The sequence below is a fragment of the Chelonia mydas genome, chromosome 1, assembly GCF_015237465.2.
Source record: "Chelonia mydas isolate rCheMyd1 chromosome 1, rCheMyd1.pri.v2, whole genome shotgun sequence".
NCBI lineage: Eukaryota > Metazoa > Chordata > Testudines > Cheloniidae > Chelonia > Chelonia mydas.
Window position 1 is genome coordinate 79020902 of NC_057849.1, and position 20531 is coordinate 79041432.

At 40.7% G+C, this 20531-nt stretch overlaps 1 long non-coding RNA gene across 1 annotated transcript in view; it reads left to right on the forward strand.

The window, feature by feature from the left end:
• The first annotated feature begins 515 nt into the window (after positions 1–515).
• Positions 516–20531, forward strand: part of LOC119565818 — an 82314-nt gene continuing 62298 nt past the window's right edge. The window contains exon 1 of the long non-coding RNA XR_005224811.2: positions 516–895. This is a non-coding gene — a long non-coding RNA (uncharacterized LOC119565818). The remainder of the gene's footprint in view (positions 896–20531) is intronic.

The window sequence follows — 20531 nt, forward strand, 5'->3', positions numbered from 1 at the left end:
CGGAGGCTGGAAGAGCTAATTCCCTGAGAGACCAGCAGGAGGCGCCGCAGGGGTGAGTCCCACACTGTGACAGTGCACAATGTATAACTGCAAGATAGGAACAGCCCATGTCTAAACTCTGTTTCATATGGATTCCACAGCACTTTGAAAATGACAGCTCAAAACCAAGCTGTAGTCTACTGCTTACAGCCAGAACTATCAGCTTGTTTCATGGAACGATGTTGTTACAAACCATGCTGGCCACAGCCTGCCTCCTGATACCATCTAGTCTCATGTATTTATATTGTATGTAACATTTAATTTGCTATATTTGTTGCATGTTGTGAGTTAGCTGTATGTAAGTGAAGTTATAAGACAAAAGTAAGAAAGTACTATATTTTCTCTCTCTCTCTTCTCTCTCTTGCCTATTTATGGTAGTTCTAAGGTTTCACATAATTGTGGTCTATTCTAACCTGTAATATGGTATATTCCCCAATTAACAATACATATGCAGCAACAAAGAGCCTAATTCCCAGCCTAACTGTTTAAAAATAGTCCTATGCAAATATTTGTAATAGAAAGTGAAACTTGCCAGTGAAGCTTCTATTTATTGCAGTGTGGGAGGAATCCCCACATGAGGCAGGTCAGTGTACAAAGGGGAGAAAAAGGAAAGAGTGGTGAACAAGGCTGATGGATGTTAGGGAGGAAATTGATAAGATCAGATGTGTTTGGAGTTTGTTGTTCAAACCTCCAGGTGTAAATATTCATTTCTGTGTCAGAGGTGCACACGCTCAAAGTTGCTCCTGCTGGTTCTGCTGCCAGATTGTGGGAGGAGGGGGGCGAGAAACATGCGGGAGCAAGGATCTTTCCATAGACCATCTCGGAAGCTCCCTCTTCTATGGTTCTGGTCATACCGGTGAGTGGGGGGGGGGGGGGCTGCTGGAACATACTGCCTTAATCTGGTTCAAGGGGAAGGAATTGGCATGCCCTGGATTCAGTGCTGCACTCAGTGCAACTGGTGGGGTGAGGACAGAGGAATCATCTCTCCTTCCCACCCCCGAAATATCATGGAAATTAAATGCAGAATGTAGCGTTTTATTTTCAACAATGAGACAATATAAACACTCAAAAACCAGAAAATTCCATAAGTTAAGGGTTCTACCATACAAAATATAAAGTGCACAACAAGTCTGCTTTAGTAAACACTTAACTGCCAGATGTCTTGACATTGTCCCCCTTAACATTGCATGAATATTAATTTTTGCTTCTGACATGAATGTGTTTTTAGGACTCAGTTAATGAGTTTGTAGTTTATATTATACAGGTAGCATAGCACCAGGATAAGTATGTCACTAGGCTTTTTATACAATGTATAATACTGCATTTCTGCCTGTTAAAGTCTGTATTCACTTATTTGAAGTTTCATGACTTAGTGACAGTGCCTTATTACCTCTGTTACCATGGTAACTAAATATCCCATAATGGCTCTGTTCTGATGCCAAAATTGTTTCATTTTAAGTTCATCTATTCAACTATGCTGCAGACCTAGCAGGGGTTAAACTGGGACTAAAAAAACCAGGTTTTTTCCTTTTTTTTTTCTTTTTTTCTTTTTTTTTTTTTGCTTAGGTTTGTTTTGTTCTTGAAAGAAGGAAACCAAACAGACTATTGTGAATAAGAAACCCTGGGATGCCCATGCATTGAAGAATGCTTTTATAGCGATGTGGCATCTAGAAACAGGATAATTGTGAACTTGTGGCCTTCACAGTTTTCCCTTACAAATGATTTTTACTTTGATGCCCTGCTTTGATTCTTTTGCCCTTGTTCTGTCCTTTTAGATTTTGGCTAATCCTTAATTTTCCTCTACAAGCTTTCATAGTTCCGCTAGAATTTTGAAACTCAGGCTTCATGAATAATGTTTATGGACGTTCTTTAAGAGTCATACAAACAAAAATTGATTGGAAGATTGTCCAAAATGGTAAAAATGTGATGCTGAACCCATTGAAGTCAACAGCAAAACTCAGGGTACTGAAAATTATGCACCAATGGCCCTGATCCTACAAACACATGTGCTTAACTTGAAGCATGCACGATAATCTTACTGAAGTCAATGGGGCTACTCCACATGCTTAATGTTAAGCACTTAAATAGAAGTGGCCTGGTTTTCTGAGGTCCTGAGCACTCACAACTTTAACTGAACTCAGTGTGCTGCTTCCATTTCATAAAGAAGGCTCCAGGTGAGGGCTATAATATATTGTGTTCTCTTATGCCTGGGTCATTACTCAGTACCCAGTGGTCTTAGGAGCAAAGTAAAGTATACAGAATTCCAGGAAGTAATATCAGTAAGTGACATTGCTCTCTTTCCTTGTTCAGCTGTGCAGTATTCAGTTTGACTTCTCCTGGGATTGTCTCAAATTGAAAGACTTCTGGTCTGATGTGAGCAAACTGATACAAGAATTATTTCAGGGATGTAGCACCACAAATTCCTGGTATTGAGGCATTAAGAAAATGTCCTGGTTTGCTGAAATTAAATGAAGATAGAAACCTGCTTAGAATTCTTATGACTGCAGCCAGTAAATGTATTTAATCACTTATGGTTGTAAAAATAAATACCATCACCACAAATGTGGTTAAGCAGAAAAAAGAATTGGGAGAAATGCGTATTTTTAGTTTAACAACTAACTGTTTCAAGAAAAGATGGGTCAAATCAGACGAACAAAAATCAGTAATATAACTTTATCATAACAAAATGTATGCCTGGAAAAACTGATCATTAGGGGGGAAGTGGGATTAAGCCCCACGAATCATGACTATAGCGTAGCTGATGTACAACAAAGTGCAGTACCACTTGTTGCCAGTAGGGGCCTTGTGGCCTTGCAGCACATAGCTCATAGGAAAGGCTAAGATTTTATCATGGTTATTTTTAGTAAAAGTTAGGAGAGGTCATGGGAAATAAACACAAATTCACAGAAGATGTGACCTGTCTGTGACTTTTGCTGCTGTGGCTCCATGGTTTCCCCTGCCACCATGGTAGCAGGGAGCTGTGGGTATCCCCTTCCACCTGCGGCAGCTGGAAGCTGCAGGGGGCTCCTCTGCTCTGCCCAGGGCGGCTGGGAGCTTCAGGGTGACAATATTTCCCCGCTAGCCTGAGATGTTCCCCTCCCCCTGCACGAGGCTGTCGCCCATCGCTGGAACCGTGAGGAGGGCCCCCTTAGAAGTCTGTCACCTGTTGCTGGAACCTTGCAGGGGGTCCCCTGTTGCTGCTGTTGCCTTTTGCTGGAACCCTGCCAGGGCCACACTGGCAGCCAGCTCCAGAGTGCCACAGCCCCTGGGGCTGAAGCAGAGAATGTCAGGGAGGTCTCTGGAAGTCACAGATTCCGTGACCTCCGTGACATACATGGAGCCTTACTCCTCGGCAGTAGAGGCAGGGAATACTGGTTTTGGTGAGGTAGCTCCACAGAGCCAGATTACAAGCTCCTTGGAGTACCTGAAGAAAAGCCAAAGGGTGGGTAGTATAGGGGCTGTTTCAGATCACATACCCATACTATTTCTGCTCCTGCCTTTTCCGACACATCAACAGCTGTTTGGTTCCCCCGTCTTCCTCCCCGCCAGAGCTGGGGTTTCTGACCCTGGTGGTGGAGAAGCAGTATTGCCAACCCCACAATCCAGTTCCTCTCCTTTCCTCCCCCCCAGATCCCACTCCCCACTGGTAGTCTACAGTGGTTCCATTAAATCACACACAAACAGCAGGCTCCAGCAAGTAGTGACTTCCTTGGGCAAGCTGCAGTCAGAAATGCTCTCCCTAGTTCCCAACCCGCCCACCCCTGGTGGACTCTACAGTTGCCACAGGAAAGGTAGGTTCAGTACCGGCACTTTTTCCTCTCAGTCAAGAGTGAACTAATGGTTCTTGTCGTCATTCTTCTGCTGTAGGAATTCCTTTTGGGTTAGATGTAAAAGGGAGGTGCTGACTGGTTTTGGTCATTAAAAATCCCATGGCACTTTTCTCAAGAGTAGAGGTTGTTAACTCTAGACTCCTCACCAAAATACAATTGGGGGTAATTTAGCCTACCTACAATTCCCAGTAAGATGTGATATTCTTTTTTGCTTTCTCTCAAACAATTATGTATTGTTGGCATGTGCTGTTAAAACACTTGCCATATTCCACCCTCAGTGCTCTTAGGAACCTTTCAGGTGAAAAGAATTACATGGAACTAAGAAAACAATCTGTAATAGACCAGGGCATAGGCTGCCTGGCCCAGTCGTCACAACTAGGCTCGTGTCCACACATCAAGGACAGCCACAAGATGGTAGTCAGGGAGCAGAGACTGGAGAAATTTCCAGAGCCAGGACCAATAATCAAGAGTCAGGGTCAGAGTCCAGCCAGGGTCAGAGACTGGAGATCTGAGGTAGTACAGGCTGGAACCAGGAGGCAAGAGCCAAGGTCAAAGTCAGGCTGGGGTCAGAGGCTGGAGATGAGAAGACAAGGTGTGGTCTGGTATCACAGCAGGCCAGAAGTCTTTGTGTTGCCCCAGTGACTTCCTGAGTCACTCCCCAGTAAATAATGCATGTAACCAATCAGAAGGCCACAGGATACTGTCACTCTGGAACCTTTGGGCGGTACTTTCTGTGGCACCTAATCTCCATTATGCTCCCCGGATGTGGGAATATCTGCTATCCCTGGCTCTGCAGACTCAGATTCTAGTCCACAGATCCTTACACAGTCATTATCTAAGCAGATGCACTCATAACCCAAAGTGGGAAGGCAACACACTTCACAGGACCTCCCAGAAGTCAGTGGATTTAGTTTCAAGACTTCTGAATATGCATCTGACAATGTTTGGAGCTTGCCTTATAGATTAAAAAAAAGCAAACCAACCTCTACTCTTTCTCCTTCTCAATTGATGCCATAAATGATTTTGCCTCAAAGTTGTGATCTCCAAAGTACTTTGTCAATGTGAAAGCTGTAAAATTCTGAAAAAAATCTTCCAATTTCTTGAAATCCTTGAAGTTTGAGGAATCTTTTTCAAATGCTTCCATCGAGTCCAACAATTGCTGATTGTCCATAAAACGCTTGTTGAACACAGAAATAAAATGGTAAAGAACAGCAAAATAAGTCCTTTGAAATCTAGTATTGAGACTCATTTAATCAATATTCCTTTTTTCTAATAGTATTGTTCGATAAATAGTCAATGAACTTTGAAACTTTCAGAATTCTTTCAGAGCAGAGCATTTAGGCAATGATGCAGGTGTCCCAAAATTCAATTAGTTGCCAACATCAGCAATGAATTCTTTCTCATGTTCAACTATTTTTCCCACCCAACTTCATATTTTATTGATTCATAGTTATTTGTGTTCCTTTAATCAGGTGTGTCGCACATAATAAAACAAGTCCACTTTGTTGAAGCTGCACTGATAATACATTTTTCACACTAAGTATTCTTTCCAAGATAAGCATTGTGACAAGATGGCCAATGTTAGTCTGGTGGAATCTGTGCTTTTCTTGGCAGGGAGTTAAGATGCCACCCCTTGTCCCTGTTCTTGGGGTGTCAATGGCCCCGCTAGTGGCCCAGGAAGGTGGTAAAGGAGGGAAGCAGGGGAGGGGTCTGGGTTTGCTCCTCACTCTGAGCCCCAGAACTTCTCAACCCCTGGGGCTTCTTACCCTCTTCTCCCTTGGGTGGGGTACCTGCAGGCCTTAGATGCTGGGGAAGGGAGTCCCCCTCCCCTACTGGGGCAGGGTCTCCCTTACTTCGGTTCTCTAATTTTCCAAGTCTCACAGCACACCTCCAAGCTCCAGTCCTCTCTCTCCTTCCTCCTCCTCTGTCTGAAGCAGGGGGTTTTGTTAGGTTCCTAATAGGGCCTTAATTGACTGCATGTGCTCCAATTAAACTGCAGCCACCTTCCCTAGTCTACAGGGACAGAGACTTTTGGGTCATTAGACTTTTGGGACTTTAGGTGATTTTGGGTTGCTGGACTCAAGAACCAAAGGGAAAGGACATGCCCCAATTTGCTTGGGGTGGGTTTTTTTGCTCATGGGTTGTGTTATCCTGTTGGTAGTGTTTCCCCAACATAATGCCACATTGTTTCTCTCTGTTATTAAAAGGCTTTTTGCTACGCTCAGACTATGTGCTTGCGAGAGGGGAAGTATTGCTTCTTGGAGGCACCAAGCTGGGGTGGTATATATTTGTCCCAGGTCACTGGATGGGGGCTCGAGCCGGTTTTGCATTGTGTTATTGGAATGGAACCCCTAGATACTGAACCCGGCCCTTGTTGCTGCCAACTCTGACAGGCAGAAGGGTTACATATATATTTCCCCTCTAGCACTCTCCCACTGTTCCCTGGCCCTCCTGTATCATAGCATATACAATATGAAAGAAGTAGACTCTAGCTTAGTTTTAAATGCAGTTGCCACAGCTGAAACTCCCAAATGATCTGTACTGACTGCTTCTAGTACAGCAAGAATGGCTTCTGAGTGCGGTTTTATCTTATTTATTGCTTGGTAGAATAAAGCCACTTGGTAAATGTCATTCGCTCTAGCTGAATAACTTTCTGCTGGAACTGTTTTTGAACTTGAACAAATAACTCGTGTCTGGTATTGCTTTTGGCCACTGAGCTATACAAAGCTTATAGAGTTGTAAAGAATTTTGGAAGTTTGGGCATATCTGAGATAGTATTGACTAAAACAAGATGTAGCTTGTGGGTATGGCAGCAAATGTACACAGCATAAGATTTTTTAGTTTAGGTTAACAAAGAGAAGGTTAAGGGGTGACTTGATTATACTCTACAAGTACCTACATAGAAATAAAATATTTAATAATGAGCTCTTCAGTCTAGCAGAGAAAAGGATAACATAATCCAGTGGCTGGAAATTGAACCTAGACAAATTTGGACTAGAAATAAAGAGTAACGTTTTAAGACTAATTAACCATTGGAACAACTAACCATGGGTCATGTGAATTCTCCATTAGCCACAATGTTAAAATCAAGATGGGATGTTTTCTAAAAGATATATTCTAGGAGTCATTTGGGGGAAGTTCTATGCCCTGGTGTCACCTAGGAGGTCAGACTAGACAATTCAGTCTGTATGAGACAATCAAGTGTTTGGCATGTGCTTTCTGCAGAACCCCGTGCAAAGAAGTAGAAATGGTCAAAAACTGAAAAAATCTCCTCATTTTGAAGCGTCTTGGTAGAATCAGTTTGCTGTCATCAAAAACTGAAAAAACTTCTTGCCTTCTGTACAGAAAAGAAGGGGACTATAAAGGATTTAACATCAAATGACATTTTAATCTGTTGCACTCAGAATTTAACAAGAAATTTCTGTTAAATTTTTCTAAATTCTTCAGAAATGCCATTAACTTCTGGCAAAAATCACCCTTTTTCTATTTGGCACAAAACCAACACGAACCACTTAATTGTGCATCCAATGATTATGCACAATTAAGTTATTAGTAACCAGATAATGTTCGTTTTCTGGAATTTTGAGCAAGTGCAAAAACGTTTGGGGACAGTATTTGCCTCCTTTCCCCAACTGATGCCACTGTGCTGCACCTCAATATTGAGGGAATTGCAGCTGCCAAAAAGGGATATCCTCTGCCAGTTGGCTATAGAAAATGAAGCACACATCAACTTGCTTCAGGAAACATACTCTACTTCTGATACTCAACTATCAATTCCTGGCTTTGCTGCTGTGTCTCACCTCCATCACAGGCAGTACCGGATAGCAGCCTATGTCAGGGAAGGTATTCCAGCAACTCCAGTCTCATCCTTAGGTCCAAATGATGTTATTGAATGGCAAGCTATTAAAGTGAAGGACCTGACTCTTATCAGTGTCTACAAACCTCCATCTGCCAACTGGCCAACTCGTGTCTTACCCATCTTATCCGGACCCTTAAGATACACCTGTACTGCATGGTTCTTTTGGTGGCATATAGTATACCTACTTGTGTAGTTCACCTAGCATGGGTATAAATAACAGTGTAGTGAGTAAGGCACAGCTTTGGAAAGTAGAGTAAAGACATGTCTGAAGAGTGAGGGTATATATGTAAGTACATACCTTACAAAGCTCTCTATTCACCAAGCCATGCTTCCCCATCTACACTGCTATTTTTAGCAATGTAATGTCCCACTGCCTCCCGACTGCTAGAGGCTTTCCCCACCACAAGAAAAGATTTGGGGCATTGCTGTTTTTGAGGAAAACTAGAGACCATTTTCACCTTAGAACAATCCAGGCAAGAATGATGGAAAGAAACAGTTTCCAAATTAAACTTCATGCATTCCGGTCACAAAGCATGGCAAACTATTAAGAGACTGAGTGGATATTCTAGACTGGATAAGAGGGAATACCCAATCACAGCAAACTGCATCGCAATCCACCTAGTGGCCAATGGCAGAGTTCCTAATCAAGATGAAGATTTCAGCCATGCAGTTAAAACAGTGGCTGCTCAGAGTTGGCTGGCTCTGAGTGTGGACATGAACCTGATGGCTCCTTTTACTGATCAAGAACTCAGCATGGTTATACATCAGTTACAATCTAACAAGGCTCCTTGTGTTGATAATATGCACGAGTTCATCTCTCGCTTTGGGCCAACCAGCAAAATCTGGTTGCTTCAATTTCTGAATAGTTATACCCAGGATTACAGCACCCCAAAAGTCCGGCACAAAGCAAAGGCTGTAGCTGTTCCCAAGCCAAAGAAACCATTGACAGACCCAAATATGTACCTACCTATTTCACTGCTGTGTGTTATCTACAAGCTGATGGGCAGAATAATCCTGATGTGGATTAATGAGGTGGTTGATCCTCAGCTGCCTTGTATTCAGGCTGGATTCAGATGGGAATGATGCACCCGAAATAAGATACTTTGTCTGATTCAAGATATAGAAAATGCATTTGAGTCAGGAAAAGAAGTTGGTGGAGTCCTTATTGATCTGTAGGCAGTCTACAACTCTGTTTGGCAAGTTATTCTTTGTAGGTCGATGGTGGTGTTCATCCAATAAATGATTAGCAACTGAAATTTCATCCCATGAGTTGGGTTGGAAATCAGTTGTCTTAAATAGCTCCACAATGGCCTTCCACAAGGATCAGTTTTTGCTTCCCTTTTGTTCAATGTATACACATACAACCTTTAGGCCAAGAAGTATGTATATGATGATGACATCTGTATTGCTGATACTTGAAAAAATTTCTAGAGGATTGAAGGGAATCTAAGCCAAATCTTGGACATTTTAAGCATTTACTTCCAGCAATGGAGACAGTGGCAACTATGTTCCATCTAAATATTGTCTTTCCAATCAACCTATCTCAATCCATGTACAAGGAAGGTTACTGACATTTCAACCAATTGTCACATACTTGGGAGTAAAACTTGATTGTTTCCTGACATACCGACCTCACCTGGAACACATGAAAATGAGAATCTAGTGGTGTTCCTCAAGGGTCAGGCCTAGGACCAATCCTATTCAATTTATTCGTAAATGATCTGAAGAAAGGGGTAAACAGTGAGGTGGCAAAGTTTGCAGATGATACTAAACTGCTTGAGATAGTTAAGACCAAAACAGACTGAAGAACTTCAAAAAGATCTCCCAAAACTAAGTGATTGGGCAACAAAATGGCAAATAAAATTTCATGTTGATAAATGTAAAGTAACGCATATTGGAAAAAAATAACCCCAACTATACATACAATCTGATGGGGGCTAATTTAGCTACAACTAATCAGGAGAAAGATCTTGGAGTCATCGTGAATAGTTCTCTGAAGATGTCCATGCAGGGTACAGCGGCAGTCAAAAAAGCAAACAGGATGTTAGGAATCATTTGAAAAGGGATCGAGAATATCATATTGCCCTTATATAAATCCATGGTATGCCCACCTCTCGGATACTGCATACAGATGTGGTCCCCTCATCTCAAAGATATACTGGCATTAGAAAAGGTTCAGAAAAGGGCAACTAAAATGATTAGGAGTTTGGAATGGGTCCCATGTCAGGAGAGATTAAAGAGGCTAGGACTTTTCAGCTTGGAAAAGAGGAGACTAAGGGGATAGATAGAGGTCTATAAAATATAGATAGAGGTCTATAAAATCATGAGTGGTGTAAAGAAAGTGAATAAGGAAAAGTTATTTTTGTTCCCATAATATAAGAACTAGGGGCCACCAAATGATATTAATGGGCAGCAGGTTTAAAACAAATAAAAGGAAGTTCTTTAGTCAGCACACAGTCAACCTGTAGAACTCCTTGCCCGAGGAGGTTGTGAAGGCTAGGACTATAACAGGGTTTAAAAGAGAACTGGATAAATTCATGGAGGTTAAGTCCATTAATGGCTATTAGCCAGTATGGGTAAGGAATGGTGTCCCTAGTCTCTGTTTGTCAGAGGGTAGAGATGGATGGCAGGAGAGAGATCACCTGATCATTACCTGTTAGGTTCACTCCCTCTGGGGCACCTGGCATTGGCCACTGTCAGTAGACAGGATACTGGGCTGGATGGATCTTTGGTCTGACCCAATATGGTCATTCTTATGTTCTTAATCTCTTTCTCCATACAATCTTGATATAAAAACTATTGGGAACCACCTAGGGAGCAGACCCTTCAGTCCTTCATACATCTGTAGTGGCTGGGTGTTTGTTCCACCTGAATTTGCAGTTTTGGGGAGCAGTTACCACACTCAGCTTGACGTGCAATAATCAGAATCCAGACAAGACTGACCTTGACTGGCTAACAGGGAAAATCCACCTGCATGATCAGGATTGGTGAGCATAGAATTGTATGCTTAGCATGTGTATTCTGCTTGGTAACTGTTAATAAATAGAGGATAAAGATATTATCGTGTAAGGCTCTTTCACCAGTAAAAGGTCCTGCAAACCCACAGAAGATTATGCCCTGAGCCCTAGGAATTGGGTAAGGGTAGGTGCTTTCCCCCTAGAGACCTAGGAACTGGGAAATGGTGGGAGCACCTAAAACAACTGGCTAAGCCTTCAGCCCTAGGAACTGGGGAAAGGTGAGTGTTCTAGAGTGTGCGGGTAGCAAAAGCTGTAACAGATTAAACCAACCAATTACATCTTTGGTTGACTGATGCTCCATTTTCAGACAGGAAACAACATGCAGCATCAACTCAAAGGTCTGATTCAGGGAAGAAATCCCACTCTTAAAGACTAGGGCATGACACCATGGCTGATCTCTCAATATCTCTGTTATGGCAGTTCGTGCACTTCTGAACAAGAGTACTACTGGCCCTTTACCATGCACAGTGATCAGCACTGCCAGGGAGCTGAATACTAACTACATTCTTATAGAATGGAAGCATCATGGGAAAGAGATTCTAAGACACTATGGAAATTCAGGAGTCCATTGCTGCAGCTGGCTCCTTGTCCACTTGATCATAAATCATGGACCAGGCTCAACTGGCTATTTTTTGGGTCATCTAGAGTTATCACACCTATGCACCAGGTTGGCCTGGTTTCCTGTCCACACTCTGACTGTGTTGCAGCAATGCAGACAATAACTCATGAGATGGAAGCATGCCCAACTCAACATGTGGAGGGCCGTTTACAGTTTAACCTTGCTTGATATAGAGCGTATCCTCTGTTTACAGAACCTGGACGTTGAGCTCAGACGTCTCCATGTGCAAGGAGGAGGAACCGAGCTGCTAAATTTAAAAGCATTTGCCTCAAAAGCCAAATTGCAAGATTGCCTGCCAAGTAAATCTGTTTGTCTAGTTGATAAAGGATATAAAAAAATATATAGTACTGAGCTTAATATCTTGTAACTGCTTTGAAAACTGTACCTGCCAGATATATGTGAAATGCACAAGACAATGGGAACAAATTTAATACCTGCATTATAATACCTAAAGAAACAGGCTTGTAAGACTGTGGTGTGCTGCATCCTCTTGCCTTGTCTAATTTAAAGCATGGCAGTGAGGGAAATATAGTTGAAACTTACCTTACTAGGTTGATCCTGACTGTGTTCTGTTGTTCTACTGTCAAATAATTGGTGTCCTGCTCTGGTTTAGGGTGACCAGAGTCCCAATTTTATAGGGACAGTCCTGATATTTGGGGCTTTTTCTTATATATGTACCTTCTTATATATTATCCCACATCTCCTGTCCCGATTTTTCACACTTGCTTTCTGGTCACTCTACTCTGGTTTCACGTCCATCGAAACAAAGTAAGAACATTTATCATGGGCCATGCCATTTACATGTCTGAAGATGTCTTCAGAGATCTTTGAACTCAGAAATTCTTAAAGGCTGATTGTCACCTGCCCAATACATAGGTGAAATCCTGGGCTCACTGAAATCCTGAGCAAAATTCTCATTGGCTTCAACTGGGCCAGGATTTCTCCCATTGCACTTAAATGTCCAGTAGGGACTGATGAAATCAATCTACAACAGCCACCCACCTTCAGGTGAAAATCATGGAAATGCAAACAGGAACAATTTTACTCCATTTCAAGCTTTCAAGTGTTTTAAGCTTTATACTTTACCAGTAATTAAATGTAAGCAGCCGATAAAATTGCAATAAGCAGTCACTTTTCAGAACTGGTTGGCATTAATTTGCCATATGCAATACATAAGAACTATAATTCTGCTCAGCACTTATTTTAGCCAAAGAGTCTCTATGGCGGGGTGTCTTGAGTGATGGCAGGAGATCAATCAAGGCTTAAGATATGGGAAAGTAAAAACAGAGACTAATTATATCTTTTAAAAGGACACTGCACAAAATGTTGTTGAGATGTTTTTGGTTCTCTCAAGGCTATTTTAAAATTTATTTTGCAGCTATATTCTTTTTAAATGACTTTTTTCTAATGGAAGTTCTCTCAGCCTTTTTCAGAGTCCCAGAGAGAAATGAAGACTTTTTCCTTCTTTTTTTTCCTTACCTGATTTCTTTAAAGACTGCACTTCCTGGTGACCATCCCTCCAGCTGTATCCCATCAGCTCTGCTCCTTGCATCAACCAGACTAAATCACTGGCAAATACTATAAGGCATTCTCTCTCCCTCCTCTCAAGTCTGAGCATCCTGATTCTGCACCGCTCCCAATCCCTACCACAGGAGAATGGATTAATATTAATTTAAACTAATAAGTATTTGTGTTGCCAGTGTGAAAAGTTCTTCAGATCTTTAAATCCATTGGTTGGTGCCCAACTAATGTATGTTTATGCAACTCATGATGTGCACATAAGTTGGGAGCTAGACTTCCATGCATATAAGCCGGGAGGGTGCAAATTTGAAAAATCCGCTCGATAGTTAGCACCAGACAGTCTGTCCGTATTAGTATAGTTTTGATATCCTTGCAAGAATTAAACCATGTATTTCCCACTATTTTACAGCTTTCTCATTCAGTACTCAGAAGTATGGCGGAGGTTTAAAGTGTACCAAATGGGTCACCTCAGTTGTCATAGTATCTATGCGGACATTACATTAAAGGCCACAATATAGAATATAATCCCCTCCCTTAACCCCATTTGACTATTGTGCAGATTTAATATATGGAAACAATTTTGAAAAGCTGGACCTGGCAGAAGCCAGCTAACAAATGCTAATGGCAGAATACAATGGATGCTTCTTGCTATTCACTAGAGGATTTGTGGTGTTGTGTGTATGTTTTTGTACTATGTGGCCATGAGCTAGAGCAGACAAAGGGTGGGAGAAAGGAAGTAGCATTATTTCCATTTTACAGATGGAGAACTGAGATTAAGTGATTTACTCAAGATCACACAGAAGGACTGTGGAAAAGCTGGGATATGAAACCAGATCTTCTGAGTCCAGTTCCTTAACCACAAAACCATCCTTCCTTTCTAAATGTATTATGGCATATACTGGAGGTACATGGATTGAAGTTATCATGGGTCAACACTTGGGATGACAAATGTTGTAAATGCCTTTAAAATAGACACATTTCTATAACACGCCTTTCTTTCCAATACATGGAGCTCCCTCTTGTGCTACTGCAGGATAAAGGAAGCACCAGAAATAGCAATTTCCTTCAGTTTTTCCTAGCTGGAACATAGATTCAGTTTTGCAGTGAGTGACTCACTGCAACTCTCAAAGCTGTGGGAGTACATGCAGTGTTTGCAATTAAATCCTGACAACAAAGGAATATTCCCTTCATATTACCTGGAATACAGAGGTAGTGTTACTTCTTTACAAAGAAACTGAAAAGATTTTTAAGGATCTCTACTGTTTTGTGGGAGATTGACTGACTGTTTACCATGTTAGGTGTTGGATCTGATTTGTATATCATAATTCAAGGTGCTAGTGATGATGAATGTTTTAGGTAAAAGATGTGAAATGCTTATATATCTACCAGGAAGCTAGGCAGGGCAGATCTGGGGAAAGTTCTAGGCAAAAGCTCTGAGGCAGAGAAAAAGAGAGAGGGCTGTTTTCCTTATTTCTAGTAAAGCTCCTTGTTCATGGTTAGACAAAAACAACCCTCTTTATGATTCTGTACCATTGTCACATGACACTCTCCTAGAAAGTTTCATAAAATCTTTTCTCCCCAAATGACTAAATTTTCTGCTTCAGAGCTTCTAGGTTTTCATTTGACCTTGTAAAATGCCATCTGTAATTTGCTTTTTTTTAAAATGTCTGAGTGGCTAATACTAAACTCTTTTGCTATTTTATCAGGCTTTGATTTTTCTGGTTTAAGATAATACATGTGGGTCCGAAGAATCAGAGTTCAAAATTCTGGCCCTCTAAGTGCTGTGTTTTTGTAGTCATTGCACCTGGGATGTCAAATCAGTAAGCAAAAAGAGGGGTAAAATTTGTCACCCATTCTACTGCAATTGCTGAAACAGATGTAAGGTGGCACTATCTGAAATCCAGGAATAAAATTATGGCATAATAATGACCTTTAATATTTGTAGGATATCTCATAACACGTAGTAATGTGTCACTTTAAATAATGGAAAAGCTTTTCATCCATACCAGGAAATCAGAATTTTTTAGTTGGTCCAACATACAGTTTTTGAGAGTACATTAAAATGCGTTTCAGCCATCCATCATCCAACATTTCATTCAGTAATTCATTTTATTTTTATAGCACCCTTCATACAAGTGCCACAGAGTGTTTGATAGTAATATAAACTTAATTAAAACCACAACTAAGTAAATAGGACTGAGTTTTATAAACTGTAAGACTCTGAACGTGTAACCCTAAATGGAAAGGAAATCCACAGGCAGAGGACATAGGTGTTGATCTAGCAAAAACTTTCAAGAGTGGTCACATTGTTTTGTCTGGCTTTGTGATGTCAATGGAGCTACGCAAAAAACTCAGGACAACATGCATAATAAAGGGTTTGCAGGACCAGGAACAAAATATGCAATGAACTGAGTACTGAAAAAATTTCATACTGTATTCTCAGTAGTCCTTTGAAATATGAGCTTAGTGATTGTCCAGAAGGATATGGGACCAGCTGAGCAAATCTCTTGAAGGCCCTATTCCTCCAATTAGATCTGGTTGGGCAGACCCATTTCAGGGTCAGGGCCTAATTCAATAATGGTGTGACTTCAGTAAGCTTGGGATCAGTCCCTAGAAACCATGTGAGCTCTTAATTATTTTAGTTCTAGTGTGAATGGTAGTGAACACTAGTATTGCAGTTGCAAAACAGTTTATAAGCTCCTGGTGTTAGATGTTCCTAAGTTAATGTCTCAAATCTTTCACCTTTCAGGAAGAAATTTTCATGACTTTGTCACCATGAATTTGTGTGTGTAAAGTCTGAGTAAAAAGTATTAGTCATTTTTGAGTTCTATGACAAAACAAGATTTCCCATGTTTGCAAAATGATTTCAGTTGGTAAAAGAATGTACTGAATTAGGGTAGACAGACTGTGCTACTTCTGCTTGACCTAGCAAGCTAAAAATTGCCATGTGGACGTTGTGGCATGGGAAGCAGCACCCCCACCCCCCAAATCCGTGTGTGTGTGCTCAGGTGGCTAGCCTGTGCCAGAGTATCTGCACAGCTATTTTTATTACGCTAGCTCAAGCAGAATTAGGCATGCTCCCAGCTGCAGTGTAGACATACCCTTATAAACATCATCTTATAAACAGGGTAGCCTTGGGAACATTGCCCTCAAGCCTGTGCTGTTGTCACTTTCGGGATTTTCTCAGAAATACAAGAGGATATGGTTGTGGGAAAGAGTAGGGCAGCTGAGCTTAGAGCACCCCTCCATTACGGGGTGAAGACAGAAGAAGATGAGCCAGTTGGATGCCCCCAAAACTTCCATGATGGTTGGTAGGAGGAGCTACTGCAGGCCCAACTGAATCCCTAGTATGATATTGCATGGATGGGGCCCTCTTCTCCTTGAATGCTATTTTACAATGATATATGAAGCAATATGTCTCACTTTACACATTTAACTCGGAAATTAGAGCAGCTGATCTCTTCTCATTCTCCCCTGTAAACAGCATGGGGAGAGTGCATGCCACTTCCACAATGGTGTAAGAGGCTGATGATGTTTTCATGCTGGTACATGTAAGCAGCAAGTATCAGGATGTCTGAACAGCCCCTCTGGCTTGACAGAGGAATTAATATATGAAAATAAGCTGTGAAGCTGGAGAATTTCAAATCCAACTGGAAAACAAATTTCACTGATAGGTTCCTAAGGTGCTACCAGTTACAGTAGAAGCTAATAATGGCTTTGAAAAATATGATTTTCAAGTTGAAGTTTCTTTAACTATACAAGCTTAACATTATAATAATATAGTTGGGGGGGGGGGTTGCCTTTAATATTTTTTTCATATTTTTATCATGCCTCAAAAGTTTACGTTGTCTTTTTGTGAAACCTACAAGAAATTAGCCTAATAATTATGGGTAAATAGAATCACAGTTAATGTGCCTTTATTCCGTTAAAATAACAAAGGCTCTGGCTGTGTGTGCATTTAAAACTGTCCAGATGTTGACTGTACTTGTCATGTTAAGCCCTGATCTAGCAATTAGATCTGTTTTCACAGACCCCAGCATCTGTGTGGTGCTCCTTTGGCTGCCATGGAACTCAGCATGAGCAGAGATCTCAGGCCAGCAGATCTCACTGCAGGAATGGTGCCTCTGGCTGTAATGTATTTAAGTGTCTTACAATGTGACTATACAGTGCCTAGTACAATGGGGCCCTTATCCTGATCAGCGCTTCTGGTACACCTAATAAACAAACCAATAAAATTAAAAATTTGTGTTCACACAATGAGTATAATTTTCACTAAAAACTCCTTAGTCCTGCTAATAATGTGCCTGTGTTAAACATAAATGACAAGTCCTACACAATAAAGCAAAGCCCCGAAATATGAAAAGCAAAAATTAAAATTACATATTTAATTGATATGTCAAAGATGAACAGAAAGGTTGGTGCATCTACACTTGACAGTTACTGTTGTCACAAAATGAGCTTGACATTTAAATGTCAAAATTATTTATATGCATATGCTATTTTTATAGGGTTTACATAATCTTTAATGATTCTGGTATTTCCCTTCGCCTTGTTTTGTGTTGCAGTCTTTTAAGTTCACCTAGAATTTCTGGCTCAGTGGTGCATAATTTATCTATTAACCCTATATGTTTTGTACTGTACAAAGAAAATGGCCTCTTTGGCACCAACCCACCATTCCTAACCCTCACTACCACCTTCCTCAAGCTTCTTCACCTCAGCTTCACTCCATACCTGCCCCTTATACCCGCCGCCTCCTTCCCCTGCCCTGTCCCCCTTCCCATATGTCTCTTGTCCCTTTCCTTGTCCTTCCATTCAGCTTATCTCCTCCTAACTAAACCCCACTGATTTCATTTAAAAAAAGGAAGAAAAGAAAAACCGTGGGACTTCTATGAAGTTTGGTGCCATCACATTTTTCACTCTGCCTGCATGTTAGACCTCTTCTCCACACTGTGTCTGTCTTGCCTAGTTAGAGTTGTAAACTCTTGGGGGAAGGATTGTATGTTATTCCATGTCTGTTCAGTGTCTAGCACAATGAGGCCCCTATCTTTGTTGGTCCCTAGGCATTTCCATAAGAAACACAATTAACAATAGTAATCTACAGCAAAATGAGATGCTGGCTAAAATGCCACAATAACAATACTATTTTACAATTTTATATCCTCTTGGGGAGTAATGATGCGCCACTGGGTCTCAACTGTGACTCAAGAGAGCTGGGTTCCATTCCCAGTTCCTGTGTGACCTTGTGTGCCTTATTTCTCTATATGTTACATGGAGATATTGATACTTCCCTTCTCACTGTTTGCCCATCTTGCCTATTGATTTTAATCTCATTGAGGCACAGACTGTCTCTTACTCTATATATCGGCTTGGAGGGATTAGATTTTTATTGGTAAATGTTGGTAATCGTTCACTGTACACAGACAAAGTGATGCAAAAGTATTTGCATCAATGACAATCAAAATTTACAGACAGGCAAAGTAAGCAAAATGCTGCCTGAGAACTGATTAAAGTTGGATATTTACTTTGCATATGTTGACATGGGATCCTAACAACTTGCATTTTAACAGGTTAAAAGCTTTAACATTTTGAATCTCAGTGTCTACTGTGATTAAATAATTATTGTCTCATCCTCTCCCACCATTGTTTGATTTCCCCCTAATTTCCCAGGTCTGAACATTTATGGGTATTAAGCATTCTTTAAAATTTATTTAATTTTCTGCAACTCTGAAAATTTAAATGGATAAAGATAGAAAAAAATGCTTAAAATAAACATCATTATTATTCACTGAAATAATTTAAAAAAAATAAGTTCTGTCAAGTCAATCTTTACAGTGCCCAACAAAATGAGGTTTAAATGTCGGTCATAGTTTATAGGCACTACTACCGAACAAATAACACTAGAGGACATTTCAGCTCAGGATCTAAACATGTTTTACAACCATTAATCAATCCTCAGTGTTTCTGTGAAGCAGTATTCACATTTACATATGGGAAAACATATGAGAAATGAAAACTTTGATCCAAAATCCATTGCAATCAATGGAAAGATTTCCATTAACTTCAACAGGATTTAGTAAATTCGTGCTTCAATGAGTCAGTGACAGAATTGGGAATATAATCCAGGAGGTGTGACTCCCAGTCTCATTCTTTAACTATCAGACTGTTCTAGATCTCTCCAAATTTGCCCATATCAGTGACAACCACCATGGAGTTTAGGGCCCCATGCTCACACACCTGACTTCCACTTACAGCACCATAGGTCTTTTTCAGGTTGTGAGGGAACTGACTGAGTCCCTACATAAACATAGAGTTGGAGGCTGATGACCTATTGTTTCCATAGCAATTAATATCATTCAAAGGGAGTGGGGAATGGATGCAGAATAATAAGTAGAGAAAAAGGAAATGTGGAATAAATAAACAAAACGGGTAGGCTGTGGAGTGCTATACATTTTGTGGCTACTTGTGTGGGAAGTTCATCATAATGTGTTAGCGACTCTGGGACTCATGATTATTGTGGTCACTCCAAACTTGTGGCAATAAAACATTATTAAACACAATATGAAGAGAAGCATAAAGAATAATACCCTATATTAATATTATCTCATGGAGATAAGATATGGTCTTCCTTTTAAAATATTTGTAAATATTATCACTTCATTTTTCAGTTATTTTAATGAAATACTTAACAAGCAAGTAATAGAATCAACGGGTTTGATCCAAGGTCACTGAGATTTGGATTAGGTCAATAGGGTTTGATCCTGCACCCACTGAAATCAATGGCAAAGCTCCCATTGACTCAATGGTGCAGAATCAGGCCACTAGTATGTAGGAGAAGGGGGAGGGACCACTGGGCTAGGTGTGTACAGTGCATTTGAAGTTTACAGATGGAGGCACAAAATTACACGTGAAAAGAAACCAAGATATTTTCAGAAGAAAATCTGAAATGTCTAGTTCAATTGCAAATAATTATGTTTGTTTGGAGTTGTCATTTGGCACATTCAAAGCAGATAGACTGCAGACACAACTGTAAAGTGTTTATCAGATTTCCAAAATATTCAGGAGGAAACAGATTTTTGTCTGCATTTACACACACTTACTCTCTGGTGTATATATAAGGACATCTGGATGATATAGCTAGATAGGTTTCAGAGTAGCAGCCGTGTTAGTCTGTATTTGCAAAAAGAAAAGGAGTACTTGTGGCACCTTAGAGACTAACCAATTTATTTGAGCATAAGCTGTCCTGAACTACAGCTCACTTCATTGGATGCATTCATTTCCACTGAATGCATCCGATGAAGTGAGCTGTGGCTCACGAAAGCTTATGCTCAGATAAATTGGTTAGTCTCTAAGGTGCCACAAGTACTCCTTTTCTTATAGCTAGATAGAAGTCCCTTCCTACTTATTCTCTCATTAGTACTATGTACTCAGCTTCTAACATCTTTTAAACAAAAAATAGCCTAAGAAGATAATTAGTAGCTGGGGAAGGCTCTTTTGCAATTAGCTGAGATAAAACTAGTTATTATTACTTTATATGTCAAACGTTTTTCTTTCTGAACTTCCATTGATCTTCCTCATTGGTGCCCATATATTTTATCGTACCTCTCAAATCAGTGAATGTGGTGGTGTGGGCTTACAGGTGATCCTGG